The sequence below is a fragment of the Sinohyriopsis cumingii genome, chromosome 11, assembly GCF_028554795.1.
Source record: "Sinohyriopsis cumingii isolate HCF-2022 chromosome 11, ASM2855479v2, whole genome shotgun sequence".
Taxonomy (NCBI): domain Eukaryota; kingdom Metazoa; phylum Mollusca; class Bivalvia; order Unionida; family Unionidae; genus Sinohyriopsis; species Sinohyriopsis cumingii.
The window spans coordinates 104712522-104720892 of record NC_142971.1 but is presented as its reverse complement, the minus strand read 5'-3'; positions in this window follow the sequence as shown (position 1 = coordinate 104720892).

The following is an 8371-nucleotide window of genomic DNA, read 5'->3' as shown; positions in this document are numbered from 1 at the left end:
CAAATACAAATTTGAAACAAAGATCAAGCATTTTCGAAGTCTTTCGAGAATAACAATACAGCGAATGAAATATGAGAACAAATACTACTCGCATTTGAGAGGAAAACTAATTGAAACAGATTCATCATCATATTGTTTTATACTTCAGATATTGTAATGCTGGCTCATTGGCTTCATGAAAGATTAGGACAATGTCAAAATCAAAAGGTTTTACGTCTACCATTTTGGTATAATGGCATACAAAACAGCAAAAGAAGCAACGCATGTTACGTACAACGTACAATGGCAATAGTTTCCTTGTATAATTCTGTAAAAAGAGATAGAACAGATTCTTTGTAACGCTGCGTGGTTGATAGTGCTCATTACTGTGTATGTACATGATGTACGATAACTCCTTGTATATGTTTATGATAGAAAAGATGTCTTTTAGTATTTGTACCATGATGTCAATGAACATACAAAAATTCAGTTAGGTTCTAAGACCTTGGAGACAACTGGGATTAAAGCTTTGTATGCGATACCAAGTTGGATGCAAAATGACTCAATAAGATTTGCGTAGTCTTTTATGTTGCCCTGCTACATACACAAATTGTTTCATATGGTTCATACAAAATATGAATGCTCAGAACGTTAAATACAATTCTACTTACAAATTACTAAACGGAACAAAATGTCTCCAAAAGGGATAATTGCTTAGTCATTAGTTGGACTAGTATTATAAAATACAATAGGATAGTTAGTCAATGGACATATGAAATCTCGGACAGCTATATTAACATATTTACGCCAATTAATTTTACACATAAAAGTCACCATATTAAAGAAAGACTGAAATAATTACAGTATATTGATACAATCGCGTGAGAAGTTCTACTTATGTAAATATATAGGGTATCTGACTTCCTCTGTCAATTCGAAGGGAAAAAAAGGTCGTTTCAATTTGAATCAAAACATACAAAATAATTAATAATAAGCACATGATCTGTGTATGCTGTTTACGATCGTTTTGATTGTTTACCTCTTATCCAGTTTCAACATTTGAGCTGATAAAAAACATGATTAATATATTTCAACGACACATATGGGCAAATATTATATTGTGTGTAACTTGAATTTACAACATTTGATGAGAGATAGCTCGCTCAGTACGTAGCAGCTAATGTGTGATGTATAAAGTCGGTTTTAGAAATAGAAAACAACCCTCTTATTTTCATACATTCAGTATATTCAGCTCCAAAAATATATTTTATTTCTTTTTCAATACTACTTCCGTTGTTTACATGATCAGTGAATTCAATTCATTATTGATATTCCTTACATGATGCGATATTAAACTCTTAAAATATTGGCGTTAATTTATTTGTCGTCCAATTCTCTCTTGTTTTCACCGTTTTCCTCTTTTAAAGTATTTATTCTAATAAACAATGCGATGCTGTTGATATTCGTTTCTGTGTTTGATTCAGTTTGAAATGTTTGTACATTTTTGTCTATTATGCTATTACGCGATGTTTTAAGAAAGGATTCATACATTCAGTAAACGGACATCAAAAATGTACCTAAAAGACATAACGATTTAGCCGTGGAAATGTCAAATACAAAACTAATTTAGCTACTATTATCAGTGAATAGTATAATATTTTATGAATTGTACATATTGTTAATATTCTTCGTTGTTTGATATGAAACACTAGACACGCTAGATTTCAAGCTCGAAATGAAAGTATTGTATTTCTTATATCTTGAGATTTTCATGCAGATATAAAGTAAGATCTTCAACTTATCATTTGTTAAATTCATGCATATTGCGCGATATACTCAAGAGGTAGGGGGAAAACAAAAATATGTTCGGAGTCTCTTCTAATGTGATGATTGGTTTTATATGGCCAAAAATGTTTCATTATAACATGAGAAAGTATGACTGTTTGAAAAAAGAACATTCAAATTATGCCACTGGTCTTGTCACTCGGACACCTATTGAAAAGAGAACATGTTTGACTTCCTATTGGTGACAAAATTTGAATCATAAGAGACGCCATATAGATAAGAGTTCCATCTTTGAATGTGTTCAACATTTATCTCCTCTATAACGTAGGTTACCCTTATTTCAACTATCCTATTGTTCTTTTTCAATTGTTCGAGTAAAGTAGCACATTTAAACAAATATTAGTTGTGACATACTTGTATGCACTAACTATTATAAGCTATAGATTTCTCTCACTACAAATAATGCTTCTTGTAGGAAAGACACGTATTGTGTGTATGGTCTTTTCTTGCCTTGAATGCGTAGATTATTTTTAAAGAGACAGGTGCATATCTCGTAAAACGTCCTGAACAGTACTTTGGCTGAAATATTTATGGCTATGCAAATAACAATATATGAACGTTATCTGCTATTGTTGAAAAACAAAGAAAAGCATGGTATAAATCTTAATGTTTACGACATTCTTAAGCAGTAGTTTTCTATTTTTTTAAGATATAAGGCCATGGAAGGAATTACATTACACTTAATTCGCCTAAAAGAATTGTTTACCATATATGCTATTTTTCATAGTTACCATACCTATACGACCACTTTTGGCGAAACTTGTACAGCAATCTACTAGATAGATAGATAGAGACATACATACATACATATATACATACATATAGACATACATACATACATACATACATACATACATACAGACAGACAGACAGACAGACAGACAGATAGATAGATAGATAGATAGATAGATAGATAGATAGATAGATAGACAGATAGATAGATAGATAACTTATGTCCTCAAGATTTTATATGTAGACCATACCAAATGCCCTGATTAGCTTTACAAAAAAAAGTAACTTTCATGCTGACATTGTACAAATTGTTACAGGTTTAAAGCACAATATTAAAAGAGAAACTTATTCTTTGGATCTCTCTTCCTATTTCACTATTAACTTATTTCAGCAAATGTATTGTTGACATTATTTGCTAAATATTAATTATATGAAGCATTCTTTTCGTTTCCTTATCCATGGAACATAATCTTAATCTAACAAAGAAAAGTTCTTTCTCGAGCAAAGGAAATGCGCACAATACTTACTGAGTCCTTAAAGTTAGGATGATTGAGAAAGTAACAGAAATTTCTTTGAATGTAGTGTAAGATTGGGTGTTTTGGCTCACCCTTTGAGTTTGACCCAAAGCCTCGGCCTCTACCCCACATGATTTGGCAAGCAAGCAACATACAAGAAATGCTAGTTAACTCTTATAATTTTAGGTCCGCAATCTCACAATTTTTTTTTGTTTTTTTTTCGGAGTTGTCGGTGATTTTCCATTTCCGCCACCACTATAACGAATTCAGCTATGCTAATTATTTTATCCTCCTTACTCACCGAATACAGTTTACTAATCATGTTGCAGTTCTGAACAGACGCGCATTTGTGAATATAATCGTATGGACATTAATTTTGCTAGCACCACCAGAGACACCTGTTAATATTAATATAGCCATGTCAATGATTTCGATCGGTGCATCTACGATGGTTTTCTTGGCTGTGATTCTATCCACACCAAGATCAAAAGTTGCTGCTCCTGCACGACTACAAATAGCGTCCACAATCAAACACGCACGTACGTACTTTCCACTCAAAGCGGTCCTCTTAGTAATTTCATCTCGCACATGTTGCTCCATTTCGACCATCTTTTTTCATGTCGGTAACATTGAGGGTCTATCACAATTCTTCTATTAATAATGCAATTGCATATTTCAGTTGCAGATCCTATCTGGACTCATCACATCCAGTTGCATTACGCTTACGCATTTCTACCGAATTACCTTTCCACTGGTACAACTGACATGCAATTAAAGAAAACTTCTGCCTCGAGAACATTTAAATTACAAGCGATTGTGCTTTTTGTGAGTTTATCATTGCAATATTTACAACACACCGACTAAGCCTGTACTTTTTAGATCTAACGAGTATCTTTACCCAATAACTGTTACCCGAACAGCTGCGTCCTTGTTGAATAAGTGTAGGAATCTTTCTCTTCATAACTGAGTCAGTTTTGTGTAAAATATTCGTATGAGATAGTAACTGAAATGAATATATCGGCGAATTCCGCTTCACCATGGTAAAACAAAACCGGAGTTTTTTCTCACCTACTGATGCCTCCAGCGATTTGGTTTGTTTGAAGTGTTAGTAAGATTACTCCAAGCTAACCCTGAGATGGTGTTTGCACGTTATTGTAGTTCCAACCGTCAGTTTCTATTTGGTGCTTAACAAGATTATAGTTCAGTGAATACAAGGGTGTCTAATGCAGTTTATCACAGATATTCGTCAACAAGTGGGACAAACTTATCAATTGTTAGTATCCTCTGTTAGTTGGTCAAATACAACCCGACGGTAAATTTCGCGTCTTCATTACTGCGTTCAGAATCCATCAGGTATATACAGTGATAAAATCTAATCTTAAACAGAAACGCCAAACTCGGTTAAGCAGCAGTATGGATAGATGTTCATTGTTCAAAATGAATTTCCTACTTAGCTGTCGAAGATAGTGCTGTTGAATATACGAGAGACTTCGAAAGCGAGTTCGTTACATCATATTACTTGTTCACATGGCTTATTGATGATTAACGCTGTGACTTGACTCCAGATAGTATAATGACTGGATGTAATAAATAAATAGGACCCACACACGCACGCCGTTATGATGTTAGATATAGGTTTATCAGAACCATTTAGGATATCAAAAGTAATTCGATCATTATTATTATTATATATTCAGTTATTTCCTCTTCTTTGCCGGTGAGTGGCTTTGGGTATGTTGTAAGTGAACTTGATTTTGATCCTCAAATATTGTAAGCTCATCTGGATCACCACCAACAACAATGCGACAGGTAAACTCACTCAAATCCGCTTTGATGGCAATTCTCTTGAGATCTACATCAGCACCACGTGAGTAAAGTACGTAAATGTTAGTGTACATTTATATAATATTAAACGTACTTTAAAGTGAAGTCAATAAGTGCTAACTGGATCGGTGAACGTTCCAGTGCATGCAACGGTTCAACAACTAGATGACCGTAAGTTGGTCCATGCAGCCATGTTTGTAATGGTTTAGTAATATAAAACAATGGTATGCCGGGTGAAATAATGAACAAATTCAACTGGTCGTGCACGTCCAAACGAGTCAAAATACAAACGACGTTGAGGTGTCATTGCGTGTGCAAACCAGTGAGCTCCAGGTCCTATTGTCAAATCCAGGTTGACAAAACCTGTTTCAGGTGTGCGTGGAACCATCGATGCAAATTCATTTCGCATTACGATGCCACGGAAATGTTTGATTTAGCCATCGCGAGCAGATCAAGATTGGCCAATCTATGCGTTGCCTTCTGCGACCGGGTAATCAAAGGCCTGTGCCTTATTTTAGTCGCAACTTGTTCTTGGTAATCGAAGGCCTCCTCCTTTTTATACGACCTTCAACTGCCATTTCAGCAGTTCCTCTAGAGCCGCTGCTGCCCACAATGCTGCCAACAACGATGGAATCGCTACAAGAAATACACCATCCATCTTTTGCATTTGTGTCACCTCTGACTTGTATACTTTTAATGTCACTGATGTATGTTTTGTTTGACTGCAATAAGATGAGCGAGTTGTGTTTGGATCAATCACAAATAGATATAACCAGTTAATTTTGCCAAAGAAAGTTTCAGTGTGACCCCACAAGCATTTTAATTGCGTTTTTGTTTTACGAAAGTTTACATTCAATGAGGCCGACCCTCACTTCATAATAAGACATGATATAAATATATAAAAATGTTCAGTTATGCATTTTCCACGTGTGTATTGAGGACCCTTATTCTGCCACTAGCACCTGTAAAATAACAGAGTCTAGTAAGAAGGTATCACATCATACCATTTGTAATTAGCACCAGCCGGACCTACACGTGTAAAAAGATGCATGTGGATAACATATTGACTGTACAACTACGGTGTTCGAATTAAAGTAATAAATAGGGTATAGTGTCATGAAGTCATGTTGAAAAATAAACGCTGTACTGGCACATCCGATATTCGTCGTGGCAACATCATCATTATCAAGATTTGACTCTATTTCCTTTCCTTCGATGGAATAATGTGCACTGTTCAACAAGGATATGATTCCGTTGTCAACAAAATGCAGTTGTAGTATTTGCAAAATAATCAGCAAAATCGGCAGAACCAGTTTTCCCTCAACTTCCTAGAATGCCTCACATGAATGCAAAATCTAGACGTGTGATTCACATGCAATTTTATTTTTAACTGATTGCGATATCTGACCTGGTATGAGTAATAAATAAAATCGCATTTGCTTCATTCTACTAACTCTGTGCCAAATGAAGAATCAGATATCTTTGAATTGTGTTTCTTTATTTATACGTTATTTGTTTCTAATACCGCTGCCTGACGGATTTGTTGACTTTACCACTCAAGTTCTTAATCGTGTTTAACTTCACATTGACAGATTTACAATTATTGAATCTGAAAATTATTGCTGAGCGGCTTCATCAATGATTGTACCAGCCTCATCCGGCATTGTCTCTATTCATGAAATTGTAACTGGAACCTTGGTGGTGCTGTAGTCACTAATCATTGCAGTCGGTCTCGAAGCGATTGGGCAACCAGAGATCCAAGTTGTTTCATCCAATCTACAGCAGCGCGATAGATGCTATCAACCAATTGCATTGCAACATGCTTATCGATTACTGCAGCGCGCGAGGTCAAGGCCCCGATCACCTTTTAATGCGCTTGTTAACAATTCATGATCAACGTCACCGAGCCCAGTTCCAAATCATTTATCGTAAACAGGTTTTCTTTTCCATCGATCTCACATGTCTACGTAAGACTGCCAATATTATATTACAAGTCAGGTTGATATCTAATGTACACTTGTATCGTTAATGCTTCACTGCTTCTATCCACAGCGTGCCCTCCTTGATCCACAAGGGTACAACGAATATGTGTCAACCGATTGTCATAACAGGGACGATATATATGTGCTGTGGGCGTACTCGAATTCAAATCACCTGGCTCCAAGGTTTTTGAAAACCCAAATAGAATATGACCCTGAACAACTACTCATGTCGTTTCTCACCTGCTTTCATAATTACAAATGGCAGCGTCACAAGTTAAACTGATCTCGGTTGTTAAGGTACCAGACACAATGTCAGGAGCGATATGATATATCAGGCGTAAAAATAGTTTCTCATATCGAATGTTATCATGCCAACCTGAAACTGATCTCATTGATGACCCTACAATATCAACCTCATACGGTGCAGGTTTAAGCTACGTGGCAAAGCTGAGTGTGGGTCCATGTTTGCAGATAAAATCTGTAGTCTTTTCAAGACAGCAGCAAAACTATTCGTCGAATTCTTTATTGATTGTTTCTATTTTTAATGGAAGTTCAACGGTTTCAAATGTTAAACCATTATCCTTCGAAAACGCAAATGAGCTATTCGCGGACAGACCACCAAATGGTTGTGATCGGATATTAGGCCAGATGTAATACAAGCACGATCTCAAATGAGCGTAATTCACAAGCGGTAACATGCGCAGAAAAGATATCACTGAATTCTGGTTTCACTGATGATGTTATAATATACGCCGCTGATATCTACAAGTTCATGCCTCGGAGCGTGATATGTTTTTCTGTCTAATAGGTCATCGGTGACACGTCGCTGAAAAATGTATGTGGTCTAATTAATGATTCCTGGTGCGTTGATACCCGCACGAATTGATCCTGCAAGTATTTCCGTTCCGGTTACGCAATCCACCGCCTTTTTCTTCCTTTTGTTTATTATTTGTTGTTTACATTGCTTGTACTTTAGGAAATCCGTGTCTGTCCATTTCGATATTTCTTTTAGTGGGGCAAAGGTTTTTCTTTGGCATTTCCATAACATACGCAGGTGCTTGTTTAGGCTTTTCAACATAGATTTCTTAGAGAGCCGCTATAAAATTCCGATAACAATTATATACATATGAATTTGGCATTTTCTGTACCTCACAGTCGATAGAATTGTTGAAGTTTTGACAGTCAGGCCATACAGGATCTCTACTGCCTAATCTTCTTTGTGCCTAATCTACTTTGTCCAGTCAACTCCTTACCTACGCATACTGGCCAGCGATGTTCGATGTCAAAATGATTCCTATTGCTTTAATTTATTCTCGTGCAAATTCTTGGTTAATTACTCTTTGTCAAGTAATAAAGAAGCTAATCGTATAGGATCGTACTAAATTTGAAGCCGTGCTGGTTCTTAACATTTTTATATTTTAGTTCTTTAAACATTTACTTGTATTCGGATGCTTTTTCTTATGGAAGATACATAAGCGCCTGTTCAACGTTTTC